The sequence below is a fragment of the Pinus tabuliformis genome, chromosome 9 (assembly GCF_031772625.1).
Source record: "Pinus tabuliformis cultivar Carrire ecotype Pingquan chromosome 9, CPIR1, whole genome shotgun sequence".
Lineage (NCBI taxonomy): Eukaryota > Viridiplantae > Streptophyta > Pinopsida > Pinales > Pinaceae > Pinus > Pinus tabuliformis.
The window spans coordinates 1671259290-1671278672 of NC_142307.1; the positions used below are offsets into that span (position 1 = coordinate 1671259290).

At 42.2% G+C, this 19383-nt stretch overlaps 1 pseudogene; it reads left to right on the forward strand.

The window, feature by feature from the left end:
- The window catches only part of LOC149155310 (E3 ubiquitin-protein ligase PUB23 pseudogene), a 50190-nt pseudogene extending 46905 nt beyond the window's left edge, over window positions 1–3285 (forward strand).
- Window positions 3286–19383: the final 16098 nt, after the last annotated feature.

The window sequence follows — 19383 nt, forward strand, 5'->3', positions numbered from 1 at the left end:
CTGGTGCCTCGCTCGCTTGAGATGGAAGTTGACCGTTGCATCTCTTCAGTGTTGATGTGTAGTAGGTGGATCTAGGCTCCTTGCTATCCATCATATGGGGGTTGTTGTCCTTGTGGCTAGTTGGTTGCCATCGTGTTGGTTGTTTTCTTGGGGGGTGATGTGGGTGATGATATGTTGAAGTATTAACCCACGGTGTCTTTTTCTTTAATTCTCCCTGCTGTGGTGCTTGTTGTGGTGTCCTGTTTTCCAATATGAATTCAACCATTGAGCCGTCCTCTGATGTATCATCACCTGTAACCTTTTCTTCTTCAGCCTCTGTTTGTGTTTGATTATTGATCATCAAAGGCTCATCATCTGATAGGTCAGTCCCTGGAATATCTTCTGCTTCCGCCTCCATGTACTCTACCTGTTTATTTATGAAAATATCCTGTAATGTAATTTTCCTCTTTTTATACCAGAGCTTCAGGAATTTCTTCTGCACATTAATATTGATTGTACCCGCAGATTCCATCCAAGGATATCCCAAAACAACATCCATATTATCCATATCTGAAGCATAAAAATCACCATGAAACACATACTTATCCATAGAGAGCTTCAAATCCTTATAAATTTGAACATCCTCATCATCAACCTGTGTATTTTCAATTTGTTTTGCTGGAACTTGCATTTTTTTGCCAAATTAACATTGATAAAATTATGTTTACAACTAGGATTAATAGAAGCAATGATATTCTCTGTCTGAATTAATCCATGAACCTACAATAAGGATATACCAGTAGGAAATAACCCCACATGTTTCTCCTTATCTTGTTTTCTAGTATGAGACCATCTGTCTAAAAGTAATTTTTCAAATTCTTCATCGGGCAGGTTGGAACACTTCTTTTGGTTAAGTAATCCCCACCATGTGGTTGCCTCATCTCTAAAGTTCTGCACTATCCACCATTTCCAATTGTTTTTCCATAACCACTTCTATTTTTTTATGTATTCTTCAATAGTAGGACCATTATCTTTTTCTGTAAATAATATAACCTTGCTAGAAGCCATGAAGAGGGTATTGAAAAAAAATGGTGAAAATTTGAATTTCTCACAATTCTGTCAATATTGCTCAGAATCCCTATTATGACTGTTTTCAGAAATGGAACAATCATTCTGCATCTACCCATGTGATAGAAATCTTGATCCAGACACTAGAATTTCAAATCTATGCTGCAACTCTCCCGCCGTCACCCAAAATTTCTAAAAAAAGAGCCGATTTTAAATGAGCGATATCTCCTTCATTCAGACTCCGATTCGACTGATTTTTTTTTTGAAATTGGGTATTTTTTCACAAAGAATCCAGATATACAATTAGATTTTGTAGATCATGTGCCAAGACATCTAGATATATGCCGCAAATTCGCTGCCCCAAAAAATTGTCTGCAACCCCACTGATTTAAATCAGCGATATCTCCTTCATCCGGACTCCGATTCACCTGATTTTTTTTTTTGAAAACGGGTATTTTTTCACATAGAATCTAGATCCACAATTAGATTTTGTATATCTTGCACAAAAATTTACAGATATGATCTGCAAACTCGCCACCCCCGAAACCCTGCAAAAAATGAAATAAAAAATTTATTCACTGTTTGCCCAAGAAAGTGCTATGATACCACTTTTTATGGATCTAACCTAGAAATGTATGATAATATAAATAAACCCAAGAATAACAAGATCAAAACAGATAGAAATGCTTCTTTATTGATCAAACCCTTAAGGTAGGGCAACACCATACATTCACTCCTTAAGGAAGGAGAACACTCCACAAGCCATATGCCTGTTCATACAATAATCCTTCACTCTCTCCCATGTGGAGTCTCTAGCCTCTATATAGGCCTCATACATACAGTACCATGGATCATTACCATGGTTTCCTCATACCATCAAACTAATACCATGGGCCCATTACATTATTATTAACTACTTGTGGTCCCTTACATGACATGGGTTAACCACCTTATTTATTACTATGGCCCATCCCATTACTACATTATTACCTTGGCTACCTCCCTTGGTACCCCATATTATCCCCCCTAGGTATATAACATTCTCGGCAAAAAGACCATGCAGGAAAGATAGAGTGCATGCGATCCAGATGACAAGGTTAAGACCTATTGCTGTGAATTGATCAATCTTATGCCTTTTCCTGGACCACATCTTGCTAAGCATAGTGACCAGGACAGTAAGTAGTAAATGGAAAAGTGCACGATGCTGACCGTAACAAGAAAAGGTGTGGATTCCCCAAGAGCCATAACGGAGGACCGGATGGAACTCTACACGGGTGGTGCGATCACCTGACTAGCCAGCAGAAGCACAGTCTTAGTCCTCCAAGTAGTTGGAAGTGAGCGTGGGACCATAAAGTATTCTACCCAGGAGCTACGCGATATTGGAGATGCATGCAGAAGCAGAGAGTCACAAGGTCCGCAGTCATGCACTGGGGGCTGCGCTACCACATGGGTTAGCCATAAAGTGATTGTTGAAGTCATTACTCATGATGGGATGCTCGACTTGAGGCCAAATGGAGCAGGTGACAGGCATTTAAGGTGCAAGTTATGGGCAAGATTTGGGAAAATGCGTTGCCAAGAAAGCATTAATGAACCAAAATTAGGGGGAATGGTTGAATTCAAATTCAAAAAGCACTATAAAATACAAAGGGTTTCCTAGCAAACAACACTTGGTCATTTATGAATTGCGCGATTGAGCATAACCCTGAGTGTTGTGAGTCAAGCATTGATTGAGCCCTTGAATTTGTGAGTGAGAGATTGCAACACATATATAATGATAGAAACTGAGGGTGGTATGGGTATAGCAGAGGTGATCGCCAGTAAGGTGGCGCAGGCCCTAACTATGGGGGGTGTTCCAGAAGGCACCAGGATTGTGGCAGAAGTCACAAAATCATTGTGCATGCCAAGACTCAAGAAGGATAAACAAGCAATGGCTCCCATACACGTGTCCCCGTGGTACCCGCTACGTAGAAAAATGTCGATGAAATAGAAGAGGAATTTGTCACTATATAAATAGATGAATAAGAAGAAGATTTGCAGGAGCTTCTCATCATAGAAGAAGAAGATGAAGCCATGGAGGCAGATACTCAGCTTGAGCACTCGGCGGAAAAACTGCCCGCCTATGTCCCCTCGTGCAAAGGGAAGGCAAAAGTGGCCAAGGAACTAGATGAGACCAAGAGCTTGCTCCAAACCCCACTCCTCCCAGATGGCATTATGTTTGAAGGCGCGCACTTGGGCTGACTGCATACCACGAAATTTGAAGATTGCGACCTCACTGACTGTGAGAAGTTCCCTCACCTTGAGACCAGAGACCTCATGAAGCAAAACACTACGGGGGTGGTAACAACATTAGCGCTGTGAAAGTGGTTTCGCATTGTTGGCTTGTAGGGACTTGACCCAGGTTAAGAGGTGATTTAGCCAAACAAATCCCGGTACTACTGGCCCTTTCGGCAAGAGTCCGCGGTGCGCAGACTGAGGTCTCACCTGAGGTAGTATTGGAGGGTGCTAGAACTAGGTTTTTTTACCCTAAAGATGTCTGATGATTTTCAGTGGTCCACATTTTGACCCTGTGTGTACATTGCTATGCCACCTATTAGTACCGCATAGCCTGCAATGTTTCCTTCGCGTAGCCCTACTCAGGGCTTGATCCACATTATTATGTAATCAATTACTATTATCCCAATATTTTTTGATCACTTAGCTTATTTTTATGTGTTTATTTATACTTAACAATGTTCATCATTCATACAAGTGCGCGCGATAAATAAAACAATACAATTGCAAAAGATATCAACCATATAATAACTCAAAACATATACACAAGATTGAGAATCAAACTTCTCTTTATTATCTCCTTCCCTGGTTACAGACCTGACTCTACTCTGCACTCTCAGCTGCAGAGCCTATTTTTACTACTATGACCCAAGATACTAGACTCTTGCTCTATCCTCACTATCTTCTTGACTCCATCTATTTTCCAACTTAATTCTTCTTAACTAGTTTACAACTTAGATCCCCACTCTGTTTATACAAGCCCATGGTCTGTGGTCCACGGCTAGGTTGACACTACATTCAAAATTAGGGCGGGCAACCCTATGACTCTATCATACAGTTTGCACACCACAACCGTAATTCGCAGAGTCTCTAAAATAATAGTACTCAAAACTTGGGCTCTAAGTGCCAAAACATGTTGTTGGGGGATTCCATGCCCAATAGGTCCCTAACACAGACATTGTGACTCGTCCTCAAGTCATTTTGTCAGCGCAACGATCTTGGCGTGTAGTCCGTCCAGCTAGTCCTGAACGTTATGAATGTCGGCAACGCACTGAGCTGCTGCCTGCTCAACCTACTACATTCTTGCTTTTGAACCCTCTATTTCCGATGTGCAGTGCTGCATATTTGCATGCATTCCTTGAATCTGCGCAAGCTTTCCTTCAATATCCACCGTGATTGTGAAGGCTTCATCAATCCATGGCTGGACGCATGCATTTAGAACTGCTTCCTTGTGGTGCACCGCATCAACCTATTGATTTAAAGCCTTGGCTTGCTACATCCCTACAAGCCACTGAGTAAGGACTACTGTCTGCACAATCCCTCTAATGCTTTCATATTGTTGCAGGAGTTCGTGTGCCTTAATCTCTACCCGCTGGATGTTGGGGTCCCCCTGCAACATAGTGAGGACCTCCAACAATTGCTCCAACATGTTGGTGTAGTCACAGACTGTACCTCCAATCTCTTCCATCCCTACTGCAATAGTGCTAGCGTGTTGTTCTCTAACCTTTGGGGGAGTGGAAGGTTGCACCCTTAGCCGTAGCTCGGTAATCTGGATATTCAGCTCTAGCTACACTCTTTTTGTTTCCTCACGTGCGTTATAGACTCCACTTTCCAAATAGTGGATCCGCACTTCTATTGGTAGGTCCACTGCAATGGAAAAATCTGGGATGTACCATAAGCGTCATCAACTGTCTGTACCAATTGTTGGTTTTGTGACACCAACTTTTCACGTTGCAAGATAAGTTGTTATATATTTATCTTCTATTCGATCAGAACCTGGATCGCGCGGCACTCTTTGGTGTGAAGTTCTGCTGTTATCCCATCCTGTAGCTAGTAATGTGTGTCGTGGGGAAGGGAAACTATGTTAAGGCCAATCCATTTCATTTTATTAAGCATCACCTCATCCATTGTGCTCTTCGAAACAAGCACTCCCTCTGGCAGGTTTATCGTATTGGCCATCTTCACGCATAGCATCTATTCTGCTACAACGTCGGTAGACAAGGTACCCTCTTGCATGGGCCACACTTGTAACTCCTACAACTATGCCCTTGTGGCCCCCAACACAGTCTGCTACTCCATCATAATATCTTGGAGTGCTTCACTAGTGACATCGCGAACTGTCTTGCCAATGTCATGGTGATCACCTTCAGTTAAGGTGATCAGGTCAATGGCCAGCTTTGAGGCCTTTACCTTCTTTATTGGACCTATTCTTTCTCCGATGCACGACCGTTTGAGCTATGTAGAGGTGGTCCCTAGGTCAGTGCTCTCTTCTGCAAGTTTCATGTCCTCTGCCTCCTGTCCTGCAGACACTGCTTGGCCCTCCTCTACCTGCACTATTGCGGCCTATGCTGTCTACGCTGTTGCTACTTCGGTGGCCTTCTTCTACTCCACAGTTGCCTACGCCACTTCGCGGACTACCCTTACCTCAGTTGCTACTTTTTCATTCCGCCTTCTCTCAGCCAGTTGGGTGATGCATAGCTTGGCATCATCCTTCCTTTTCTGTGCTGTCGTCTTCTCTAACTCCACCAAATCCGGGGCACACCACTCAGGAGGCCATGTCTCTAACACCGTAAAGATTGCATCGTCAGTGGCTATGAATGGGAGCCTTGTCCACTGCTATGCTGGATCATTTCGTGCCCTGATGTAGATATTATGTAGGTTGTTGTGCACCATGGGGGACAAGTGTGGCCACCTATTAACCCACATTCAGATGCTCACCTCTATGAGCACCCAGAAAATCTTGGTATCACGAATCTGTTTCGCATGCCTGGTGGCCTAGAGCGAATTGTACTTCACAGCCTCTGGTAAGTCTCGGATGATTCTCAGGAATTGGCTATCCTCCTGCAGTTCTACTACTACCACCAAGATGGATAAGAGCAACCAAACACAGTGTAAGGTCTTACCCTATTCTTGGGCATCCTGACAGTTCAACAAAAATTCTTCACAGAGAAACTCAGCCCAGTTGAACTGGACCCCCTCTGCACACTGTTTGGCCAATGCAACCACCAGCGCTAGTACTTCATTGGCGCAACATTTTATCATTACTTTACCGACCAGGAGTTAGGTGGCTATGCACACCCCTTTATCCTTGATACTGGTGATAGTGTAACCGCTCTTTTTCTTCTCGAGCTTATATTTTGTTTTCATGGCCTATGTGAGAGCCAAATCGTTACTTTTCCTTGCTATTGTCACGGGGTCCTTTCCCTTACAGGAAAGCTAAGAAATTCGGTGGATGATATCTACCGTGGCGGGAATAGGCTCCTCCAGCCATAAGTACCCATCATGCACTAGGCAGAGTAGCTGCCTGATGATGAAAATGGTGATGGGCGTGCAATGGAAATGTGGTATCCATAGAAGATGAAGCAACCTGACCTTTTCCACATTGCATGACAATTTTCACAACTCTAGACTAATCACTAGTCTCTCCATATTTTGTTTCATCAGGTTTTCCATTTATAAGTGTAGGAACTTCTCACTATCTGCAAGGTCCCAGTCTTCAAATTTCAGGGTGGGCAAGCCTCCTAGGATCGAGCATTCAAAGGTAATTCCATCAGGGAGGAGCGGTGTCTGGAGTGCAGTTTTCCCTTTTTGCGGAGTGACATTCTCGGGCAACTTTGCTGCAGAATGTTATGTTTGGATGTCTTCCTACATGTATTCTTCTTCTCTACGGTGGCAATCAGAGTCTGCAAATCTTCTTCCTCTTCATCTGTTTCAATGGTGACTACCTTCCCTTTTTCTTCTAGTGATAACTTATTGTGTCGCAGATTCCTCGAGGACATGCGTATTGGTCCCATTGCTTACTTATCTTTCTTCGCTCTTAGTGCTTGGGGTGACATAGGGATTTCTGTCACAACCCCAGTGCCTTTGGGAACATCATGGACCATGGGGCTCTGTGTGGCCTTGCCGACGGTTCCTTCCTCAATTCCCAACCCATCCTTAGTGCCCGTCATGATTTCTGCACTGTATGTAGTCTTTTGTGAACTTAAGGGCTCTATTATCACTTGAATCTCAACATTTTGCGCTTTGTTCAATCGCTCAAATATCAATTGACCAAGTGTTGTTTGTTAGCTAGCCCTTGGAGTTTTATAGTGCCTTTTCGATTTGAATTCGATTGTTCCCCCAATTCTGGGCCATCAATGCTTTCTTGGTAGCATATTTTCTGAAATCTTGCCCATAACTCTTATCTTAAATGCCCGTAACCTGCTCCATTTGGCCTCAAATCAGACATCTCGTCTGAATAGTGACACCAATGGTCACTTCCTAGCCCACCTGCATAGCAGCGCATCCCTCCATGCTCGGGCACGACCCTTGTGAGAGGTTGTTCTTACACACACTGGTCAGAGCGTGCAGCTCTGAGGTAGAATAATTTACAGCCCCGCACTCCCTTTCAGCTACCTATATTGCTAAGACTATTATTCCTATCGCTAGTCAGGTGGTCACACCAGCTATGAGAGGGTCCATCTCACCCTTTAGTATACTTCGCAAAAAATCCTCATCTGTCATCGTGGCTATCGGTGTCGCACACTCTACTATTTGTAGTGTGCTCCCCTCGTTACTGCGTTTGGTGATATGCAGTCCTAGCCATGAAAACAAACTAATTAATTATCAGCGATACTCTTCTAATTCATTAGTATGATCATCTGCACCTTGCCTTGCCACCCTTGGTTTATCGATGAGACATGCTTCCTTGATCTCGTTTTCTAGCCTCTTGACCTCTACGTCCATCAAAATGCTTTTCTTCCTTAGTCATATCCAGTCCTTTTCAAGTTCACAAAGTCTAAGGTTCCCTTGCCTAATGGCTTCCTGAAGTCTTATGTGTTCTACTTCGCGTAGCTGTGTGATTTATTCATCCTAGGCTTCACGCACTGTTGCACCTATAGGTACTATTACGTGTGGATTAATCTATGCATGCTCCTCAAAGATGACAGTCCCTATGTTATTCTGTAAACTTGGAATTGTTTTTGCGGTCAGGGTTTTGCACATGGTCCTATAGGCCCATCGAACCACTGGTACGCATAGGTCCCAGTCAGTGAGTCTCACCTAGTGAACCCTATTCAACACTTTGCACATCCTATCGAATGCTTCTCTGTGGAAAGTCTTTGGCATGCTTCGCCTTTCCTGCTACTGCGCTTTTTTTCGATTCTCTATTTTGGGAGTGGTGTGTGCTTATGCTGACTGCATGTCATATTTCTGTGCCCATCAGGAAAGGTGGGCACACAAGTTGTTTTGTCCCTTGTAACCGAATCTCACCCTTAGCTGGGGTTTTCCAAATCCTAGGCGCATCATTCTCTTGCATCCGTGCCAGTCCTCAAAACTTCTCTGATGTGTACCCCACCACTTTGCGGGTGTCGCGTATAGTGCCCATTTCAGAGCATCGAACAGTTGTTGTTCTGGCACTGTGCTTTCAAATTTGTTGAGGAACTCATCTACCACTATCAACCAGTCATACATAGGTAAATCCCTTACCTCTGTTGTCACACAGTGCAATGATCTAACCATCATGTTGCAATTAAGCATGGTTACCTCGTTTAACTAGTTTTGCCATCGTTGTGTTTCCTCATCTGAATCTGATGTGCAGGAGCTTTTGCGTTCCCACAAAATCCAGCCATCCACTGTAGGATTCACCCAATCCTATTCCTGAGTGGTTATTTTGTAGATATAGTCTAGCTCGTCATCGCTCTCGTCATTGCACACTGCCTCTGTGTAGCACGCTCCTTCCACAGGGTCTAAAGGCACCACTACGCGTAGTGACGTTTTCTCAAAAATCATTTTGCGCTTGTTTAAATTTATTACCCCGTTCATATCGGTGGCCGAGTCTATTCCTAGTAGCACGAGATAGGGATTGTTGTAATTGACAATCTCTATCACTCCAAAATCCTCCAGTGTGCTCGCACCTTCAATATCCACCGTTACTCCATGCAATCTACCCATGGGTAAGATGTTCTATTGGTTCACCATTCGCAACTAAATAGCAAACCATTGTATGCAGATCTTCCCATGCGTTCCCATGTTTTTTTTTGGAAGTACATTCATGTCCAATCCTAGATCTAGAATTACTTGATCCATTTCATACTCCTCGATTTGTGAAGTCAATCTCATTTCCCTTCCTCTATGAAATATGTGCTTTCCAAGCTTCCGGACTATGTGCAGTTCTCCTCACCCAGCGCACCTAGTGATAACTTCCTAAAACCCTTTCATAGCCTTGCTATGACGCAACAATTTCATAAATGTATTCAGAAAGGTAGTGATCCTTGAAGGATCCTTCTCTGGCTCTAGTTGATCCTTACTACCTGAAGTGACGGCCTCCATGAAACTCTTCTTAGCTTCCATAAATGTCTCCTTTGCGTGTTCTAAATCAACTTCAGGTACCTTTGTAGGAGCCTTGCGAACCCACGCACTTTCTTCAGGACGCTTTCCTTTGTCATCTAATGTCATGATACCGCTTCTGAGCACTATGTTTACATTCATGCCTTCTTCGCGTTGCTCAAACCTCATCATTTTCAAATTCTGAGTTGGGGGAGGCTAGAGCACCTTTTTCAAGCAGCCTCGCTATCAATGTAGGGCAGTCTTCTGCGTCATGATCAAACTGAGTATAGTGCAAACATGAAATTCTTGTCAGATTATTACAATCGTAGGCATAGTGCCATGGCCTTCCGCAATTGTAACAAATTAATTGTCCACGACCCCTTCCTAGTCCTATTTCACCTCGACCTTGTCTGCGCCCCTGAAATCCAGCATGTGCCATTCCTGCATTTGGGTCGAGGGTCGTGTTTCAGTTTGTACCCTGTAGGTAGGAGTCTGATCCATCATTAGTTCGTAGCTTCTCCAGGTGCATTCATCATGACCTATTGACTTGCAAAAATTACAAAACAATTGCTGGGACATCTACGTATACTTATGCAATAGATGACAATTATTTTTCGTTTGTTTTCCTCCTATCTTACAAATAGCGCACCATGGTGTAGGTTCTGCTCTTGGTCCTGCTTGCGCCTCAGGTCTTAATGGCAACAACCCTCCTTCCACCAAATAATTAGTGAAAATTGGACAGTGGTCCTTGTCATGCCCCTGGCCTTCCAATTTTATGAACCATACCTCCTTGCATGCTTCTGGCCGAGGTGTTCTGTCCTGTTTCAAACTCTGCATTTCTAGACACAAATTTTTGAGTTACGCGTGGATTTGTTGGATTCCTAGACTAGGATCTTGTATAGGGTTCTCATGCAATCTCATTTCCATCTCCAAAGCTTCGGCCTAGGTGTAAAGCTTTTGTTGTGACAACACTGTCCTTAAATGTGGTGTTAGTGATGCTACAAACCATTCACAGAGCTGCCCATTTGACAAATTCATGCTTGCTTCATGAATCATACTCTTTAGTCTCTAATCTAGATCTCAGGGTGTCTTACCCAGGAGCATCGCGATCTCCTTAAACCCGATAATTGATTTTGTCTCCAACTTTGGCCTGCAAAATTCCCTGTTCAGCATGGCCTGAATTTTTCTGATTCCTGCGTTTGGATGGTCATTATAATGCTTAATCTACCATGTTAATACATGATCCTGCAATGCGCTTCACAGCCTAGCCTTCTTTATATTGTCATCCATGACTCCTTCTACTTCCCATACCAACCTTACCACAAACTAGAACTGGTTCGGATCTTCATTCCCTACTCCTTTGAATACCGGTAGTTTGATCACATTCGCCATACTGAACTATGGTGGTGGCCGAGGTGGGGTGGGTGGAGATGGATGTGAAGAGGGTGAGACGAGTGGCAGTGTAGGCGGAGGTGATCGGGCTTCTTGGAGAAACTTTCACAAGCTCTTCCTCGCTTTCTCTTGAGGGTCAAATTAAGGGACTAGTTTCTAATTATTCACTACTTCCATTTATGTATATCTTCCCAGTTCGTGTAGTTCCAAATATTAATTTATTCACATAACCCGCTTTTCACACACTATCACCACAGATTTAATATACTTACCTCACAATCCTTTGAGGAAGCGTCGTTCTGCCCCACTATAGCTGACAGTCATGTCTACCACAAACTCAGTGATAAATCCTCCTATAATTCCATCGAGCCAATGGTCCACATAGCTCATGCGATCTTATCTCCTAACGCTTCTAATATGTGCACTAATTCCAGAGTCCACACAATTAGTTTGTCTAGCCTACACCTTCCCTGACTGTCTGCTATCTTTGTGATCCACTCATACAACTTAGAAGGAAAGGATGCCAAGAAAATTTCTTGGATTTCTGTATATAAGTAGCGCTCCAACCACTGTACCTTAGACACTCAAAGATTTTGGTTTTCCTGTGCCGTGAACTCGTCACTCTTCTTGTCCAGCCACCCTTCAATTTCTTCCTTTGTTGGATTCCAGTGACACAACATCAGACATCCCTTATGCAAATCCCGGTCCCAGCAAAAGAACCATTTGTTGGCTTGTAGGGGCCTAACCTAGGTTTAGAGGTGATTTATCCAAACAAATCTTGGTACTATTGTCCATTTCGGCAACAGTACGCAGAGTGTGGATTAAGGTATGATCTGAAGTAGTATGGGAGGGTGCTAGAACTAGGTTTCTGCACGGTAGAGATGTCTGATGATTTTTGGTGCACTGCGGTTTGATCCTGTATGCACGTCACTACGCGCACCTATTAGTACCTCACAACCTGCAATGTTGCCTTCGTCCAGCCCTACTCAGGGCTTGATCTGCATTATTACCCAATCCCTTACTATTAACCCAATATTTGTTGATCACTTAGCTTATCTATATGTGTTCAGTTATACTTAACAATGTTCATCATTCATACAAGTGTGCGCGATAAATAAAATAGTACAATTGCAAAAGATATCAACCATATAATAATTCAAAACAGATGCACAATATTGGGAATCAAACTTCTCTTTATTATCTCCTTCCCTGGTTACAGACTGGACTCTACCCTACGGACTCAGTTGTAGGGGTCCGTACACTTAGCTGCAAACTCTACTAGGCCTCTGTGCACTTACCTGCAGAGCCTCTTCCTACTACTATGACCCAAGATACTAGACTCTTGCTTTATCCTCGCTATCTTCTTGACTCCATCCATTTTCCAACTTACTTCTTCCTAAATACTTTACAACTTAGAGTCTCTCTCTATTTATACAATCCCATGGTCCGCGATCCATGGGTAAGCCAACACTACATTCAAAACTTAGGGCAAACAACCCTATGACTCTATCACACAATTTGCACTCCGTGCCTGCAATTCACAGAGTCTTTACAACAATAGTACTCAAAACTTGGGCTTTGAGCCCCAAATCATGCTGTGGGGGGATTCCATGCCCAACACGCGGTGAGGAAAAAGCCAAGTTGATCAACCTACTATGGGTGCCACATTTCCGCTGCACCCCAATAACCATTTTCATCATCAGGCAGCTGCTTTGCCTGGTGCATGATGGGTATTTATGGCTGGAGGAGCCCATCCCAATCATGACAAACCTGATTCATCGTGTTTCCCATCTTCGATATAAATCAAAGGACCTCGTGACCATATCAGAAAGGAAGGGCAGTGATTTGGCCACCGTGGAGGCCACGAAGACGGAGTACAAGTTGGAAAAGAAGAAGAGGGGCTACGCTATCTCTAGCATCAAGGACAAAGCAATCCGCGTAGCAACCCAAATCCTCGCAGGAAAAGTTATGCGCAAGTGTCGCGTCGATGAATTACATGCGCCATTGGTCGCACTGACCGAGTAGTGTGCGAAGGTGGTCCACTTTAACTAGTCTAAATTCCTCTACATGGAATTCTTAGAGAATTGTCGCGAAGCCCAGGAGCAAGGTAAAACCTTCCACTATGCATGGTTGTTGCTTATTATAGTTCTCGTAGTAGGGGAATTGTCGGAGGACAGTCAATTCCCCATAATTGACAGAGATTTACCGGATACCGCAAAGTATGCTTTGCTATGGGCCACAAAGAATGCTAGAAGGATACATGATAGCAAGATCTTCTGGGTTCTCATGGAGATGAACATCTGAATGTGGATCAACCCAAAGCCATACTTGTCACCCACGATTCACAAAAGTCTGCAGAGTTTTGCAAAATTTAAGGTAGACATGCACAACATATATATTAGGGCGCACAAGGATCCGACGAAGTAGTGGAGAAAGCTACCTTTTGTAGCCACTGACGATGCCATTTTCAATTTTTTGGAGGCATGGCCTCTAGAATGGCATGCCCCAGATATTGAAAAACTCGAGAGGTCAGTAGTGCAACAGAAGAAAGAAGATGCCAAGTTGTGCATCGCACAGTTGGCCGAAAAATGACAGAAGGAAACAGCGATAGCCAAAGTGCAGGCAGCGCGAGAAGTGGCACAAAACACAACTGAGTAGGAAAAGATCATAGTAGCAGTAGCAGCATAGGAAGTAGCGCGAAGGTGACTGAGGTCCAAACAACGCCTTCACATGCGCAGGTAGTAGAGGAAGTAGAAATAGAAGAAGGATGCATGGACCCACAAACCGCATCCACACAGTTGAAGCGCCAACACCCAAAAGAGAAAGCAAGATCGAGGAAGAAGGTCAATGCCTCGAAATTGTCCGTCGACCTGATCACCATGACCAAGGGTGATATGGATGACATCGGCGAGACGGTGTGCGATGTCACAAATGAGGCTCTCCAAGATTTCATGTAGGAAGACCAGATTGTGTTGGGGTCCCTCATATTGTAGATGCAGGAATTACAAGTGTTCCCCCCTCATGTTGGTACCGTTTCAACCAACATCGCAGTCGGATCTATGACAGGAGAGAAAATGTTGCGTGTGCGGATGGCGAACACAATATTGTTGCTCAAAGGGGCTCTAGTGACATCAAATGAGGCTGACAGGTTTTCGGTTAGCACGACGAAAGGTCTCGGTGTTCATCTAGCTACCCTTCCATGCACGACACTATATTTATTGCAGGATGGGATAACGACAGAGTTGCATGTTAGGGAGAGTCATGCGCTCCAAGTCCTCAGCGAGAAGAAGATAAATATGGAACAACTCAGCTTGAAGCGTGATGAATTGGTGTCACAAAATCAAGAGCTGGTGCAAGTGATAGGCGACGCTTACCGAAGCATCCTGGAGCTGGCCATCCTAGCAGATCTACTAGCAGAGGTGTAGATCCACAGGTTAGTAGCAAGAGTCCATGAGGCTAGGGAGGAAACGAAAAAGGTTCAGCTGGAGCTAAATCTTTAGATTGCCGAGCTACAGTTAAGGGTGTAGCCATCCACTCCCCTAGAAGTTAGGGAACAATGCGCTAGCACTATCACAGCAGGATTGCGGGAAATCAGATCTATAGTGCAAGACTGCACTAGCATGTTGGAAGAATCACTTGAGGTCCTTACGACTCCGCAGGAGCACCCCAACATCCAGTACTTAGAGATAGAGGTGTTAGAACTCCAACAATAGTATGATAATGTCCAAGGAACTATGCAGACAGTGGTCCTTACCCAGTGGCTTGGAAGGATGCAGTAAGCTAAAGCACTAAAGGAGGAGGTGGACATGGTACGACATAATGAGGCAATTCTACAAGCATGCATCCAGCCTTAGATTGACGAGGCCTTCACCATCATGGCAGAGATCAAAGACAAGCTCGTGCACATATAGGAGATGCACACATTAATGCAGAGAAGTACTCTAGAAACAAAGGTCTTAGAACAGCACATGCAACAGATTGAGCGAGCAGCAACTCAGTGTGTTGCTGACCTCCACGCAGTTCGAGCACAGTTGGACGGAATCTACGCAAAGGTCATCGTGTCGACAGAGTGACTCGAGGGTGAGTAATGGTGTTTATGTTGGGGGCCTGTTGGGCATGGAATCGCCCCCTAAGGCATGTTTTGGGGCTTAAAACCCAAGTTTTGACCCAATCTTGTTGTAAAATTCTGCGAATTGTGGGAATGGATTACAAAATGTATGATAGAGTCACAAGGTTGTCGCCCTAGTTTTGTAATGTAATGTCGGTTGGATAGACCTACGCATGATCTGCGGACCATGGGAATGTATAAATAGAGCGAGGCTCTATGTGTAAAAGCAAAAGAAGTAGAAGGAGATAGGAAGAGACGCTAATGAGGTAAGGTGAAGTGCATCTTTGGGTCTTAGAGTAGGAGAAGGCTCTGCAGTTGAGTGGACAAAGGCCTAATATTCTGCAGCTAAGTGTGCGGACCCCTGCACCTAAATGCGTAGGGCAGAGTCGAGTCTGTAAACAAAGAAGGAATTAATAAAGAGAAGTTTTATCATAATTCTATTTATCTGTTCTTGGGTTAATGCATGTTTGATATAATTTGCAAATATACTGTTTATTTACTGCGCGCACCTGTATGAATGGTCTATTTTGTTAAGTATAACTTAAAGCATGTAATAATCAACTAACATTGGAATACCAGTAAGGTCTTGGGTAATAGCGCAGAAGTGCAACGTTCGGCCCCCTGAGTTGGGCTGCGTAAAGGTAGTACATCAGGCTACGAGGTACGAGACGATGTGTGAAGCGACTTACGTGAAGGGTCAAGCCGCAGACCACTTGAACTCATCAGACATCTCCACGGTGTGGAAACCTAGTTTTAGCATCCTCCCATATTACTTTAGGTGAGACCTCAGCCCACGCTCTGTGAACTGTTGTCGAAAGGGCCAGTAGTACTGGGATTTGTTTCACTAACATAACTCTAAACCTGGGTCAGGGCCCTATAAGCCCACATGATATGAAAATTATTTGGATAGATTCAAACCCCAAGGGAATTTAGAAAAATTTTAAACCATGGATTTCTATTAAGAGGATGCTTTAGAAACAAGCACTTGACCAATTGAGTTAACTCTCAAAGCTAAAAAGAAAAGAAAAAATCAATAACATATATAATATAAGAATTTTAATAAAATTAGAAATACAAACATAAAAATATGAAATAGACAAAAAAAATATAAGTAATAGATATAAATTAGAAAATTTTCTTTTCGCATAATTAAAATAATGATGATTCATATTGGTAACCATGATATTTCATAACAATTATTATTTTATTAATCAATAAACATATAAAAAAGTAATATTTAAAATAAATATATTTTCTAATCTCTATATATAAATATTAAAATTAATTGCCCACGGGGCTTTGGATTGACGGTGAATGGGTACCTTGCTAAGGCACTCCTTGCGATAGGTCACCGGTTCAAATCCCCCGTGGGTACTTAGGTTAGTCTAAACATATAAAAAAAAAAAAATATTAAAATTAATTAAGTAGATAAAAATACCATGCACATATGCATGTAGCTATATGTATTATAAAGGTTTTAATAAATCAATATAGGCTAATATTAACCATAGATCTATGAAGGTAGAAGAGGGAATCTCTTGAGGTACAAATCTCTTTTACAGTGCACCTCAGAAGATTTTAGATATATCCATGGTTAAGATGAATATGTATACATTTTTGAATGCATAGATAGATTTAATGTCTTAAACATTCTCTTCGAGTCTTGGATTGTTTTTGCTCGAAGTAATGCTTCCAAGTCATGTGTAGTTGTCATTAAGAGTTACAATGAGTTAGTCTATAAGGTGTTGATTCCAATGTATGAGTTGGAGTCATTATCTAGAGATGCCAAATTGAGTGTATTATGTCTTATATAACTATAATTATCTTGATCAATAAGATATTGAAGAGTGATTTGTTGTGTGCAATCAATTACTTTTGATATATATCTCTAGCTTCTAATATGGTATCAAAGCTGGCACTGACTTGACTCCCTCGAGGGAGGGCCAGGAAGATGTGAGAGAGCCTTAGTGATATTATTTTGTACATTGATAGATTAATATAAATATAAGTGTTTCAGAGTTGATTTATGTTAAGGGTTTTATTTCTCCCTGTTTAGATTTGTGTGTAAGTGTGATTTTCTATATCTAGATTTGATCTTAAGCGAGAATTTTGCTTCATCTTCTTTAGGATATCTATAGGTCTAGGGATCTACAAGGTTTCACCTATCATTGCACGTGGTGTAAGGAGTGGCATAAAATATATGCATGGTTCGTTGTTCTGAGATATTTTTATTGGAATAATCATTGATTGGTTGAGCATTGAATTTGAGCACTGTGAAGAGCCAACACAATGATGAAAAGCTATTAAAAGTCACAGATCTTCTCAAATCCTTCACCCTAACATCAAAAAGGGCCAAGATCTACATGAGATCGTGATCCAAGGGTTCCACCATCGACAAAGCTGCAGGTGCTTGTTGTGGCACGTTTCTTTTTGGGTCTCCTCGCTATCATTTGCACTGCATGAAGATCTGTACCATGTAATCGATGCTTGAGGAGCAGCCAATTACGGATAATGTGAAGGCTTAAGAGACAGCGTGCCATCACTGTTGAATACTGCTACGGACCTATGATAGATCGTGGTGAATTATTTCTATGTCATCAAAATGACTTGGATCGTTCGAGAAAAATTCCACCTGTGGCACCATTGCTAGTCTTTCTACTCTACATGGATAATTCCCTGCATAATCCCATAATAATGACCTCTCTTCTCATTTGTAGACTCACTATACAACAGAGCGACGTGAAGTTCTGCCCCTTAGGAATTCAGATCTATCATTTAGTGGCTCATGAAATTAACGTAACAAGAGTATTATCTAAATAATTCCTTTAGAATTACTTCAACGTCACTGCACATAAGGGTTCATGATAGATCGTGACTAATTATTTTTGTGTTGTTTCACCCAATTTCTAGCATAGACTGAGAGAAGCGGTGAATCCCAATTATGAGTGTTAGAAAATGTGGATCCAAAGACCCTTCACATAATTGTGGTTTCTGGAATGTTAATGAAGCTTGCACATAATTTAATTGTATGCCTACATAGCCTTAACTGAGAGGCATGTGATGGGAAGACCGACTTCATCGATGTCAGAAATGGGATCAACTTAAGTACCATCATCTCACACTACTCACAGTGAAAAATCCAGCCCCTTGGTCATAGAGAATATGAGGACCATATTTGGAGCACCTTGCAAGGAGGAGCCCACCACTCTCATCCCAATGACTTGCATGTTTTGGCTTTTCAATTTGTTGGGAAGGCAATAGCCTTAGAACAATTTCCAAAATTTAAGGTCGCTAATATATATTTGTATATAAATAATGCAAGGTTATTATTATTTAAAAAAAGAAAGAAAGAAAAAAAGAAAAAAGTGTGTGAGAGATGGTGTTGGTGTTTGTGCTTTTATTAATTATAAAAACGGTTGATGATTCTTAAACTGGAAGTCTCGATGTCCGAAACATCAACTCTTGTGTAAGGTCAAGTTGTTTGATCAGCTCTTAAGAACATTTAGTATCCATACCTCCATCCTATCAACTAATGGATAACTGAAAGAGAAATATCCAACAGATGGTGGTTGGTCCATAGGATGACTCATTACTTGATGGCTCTTATCGCGGTATCCCTGACAAGTCGAGTTGTGAATATTGTTGATCCTGCAAAGTTCGTCAATGATGGTCAGAGTGGGTTACATTTTAAATGGATGTCAAGTGGCAGCTTGAAGATGTGGTGGTGAAAGAGAGGAGTTTGCAAGATTCCAGAGTGGATGTGAGTGTTTACGAAGACCAGTCACACAAATATCATATTGTTGTTGTAATATTTTTTCCATCTAAGCATTCAGGGAGGGTGTCGGAAGTTATGCTTCCATGTGGATGTGAGTGTTTATGAAGACCAGTCACACAAATATCATATTGTTGTTGTAATATTTTTTCCATCTAAGCATTAAGGGAGGGTGTTGGAAGTTATGCTTCCATGTCATGTGTAGTGGTCATTAGGAGTTACGAGGAGTCAGTCTAGAAGGTGTTGATTCCAATGTATGAGTTGGATTCATTATCTAGAGATGTCAAAGTCAGTGTATTATGTCTTAAATAACAGTAATTATCTTGATCAATAAGATGTCTTCAATCAATTCTTTTTTCATATATATCTATATTTTCTAATAGTTTTAATTTGTTTCTTACAATTCTTTCCATGTTGACCAGAATAAAATATTTCAATGTCCAAAAAAAAGAAATAATTCAAATTTTTCTTTCAATTACTTCTTATC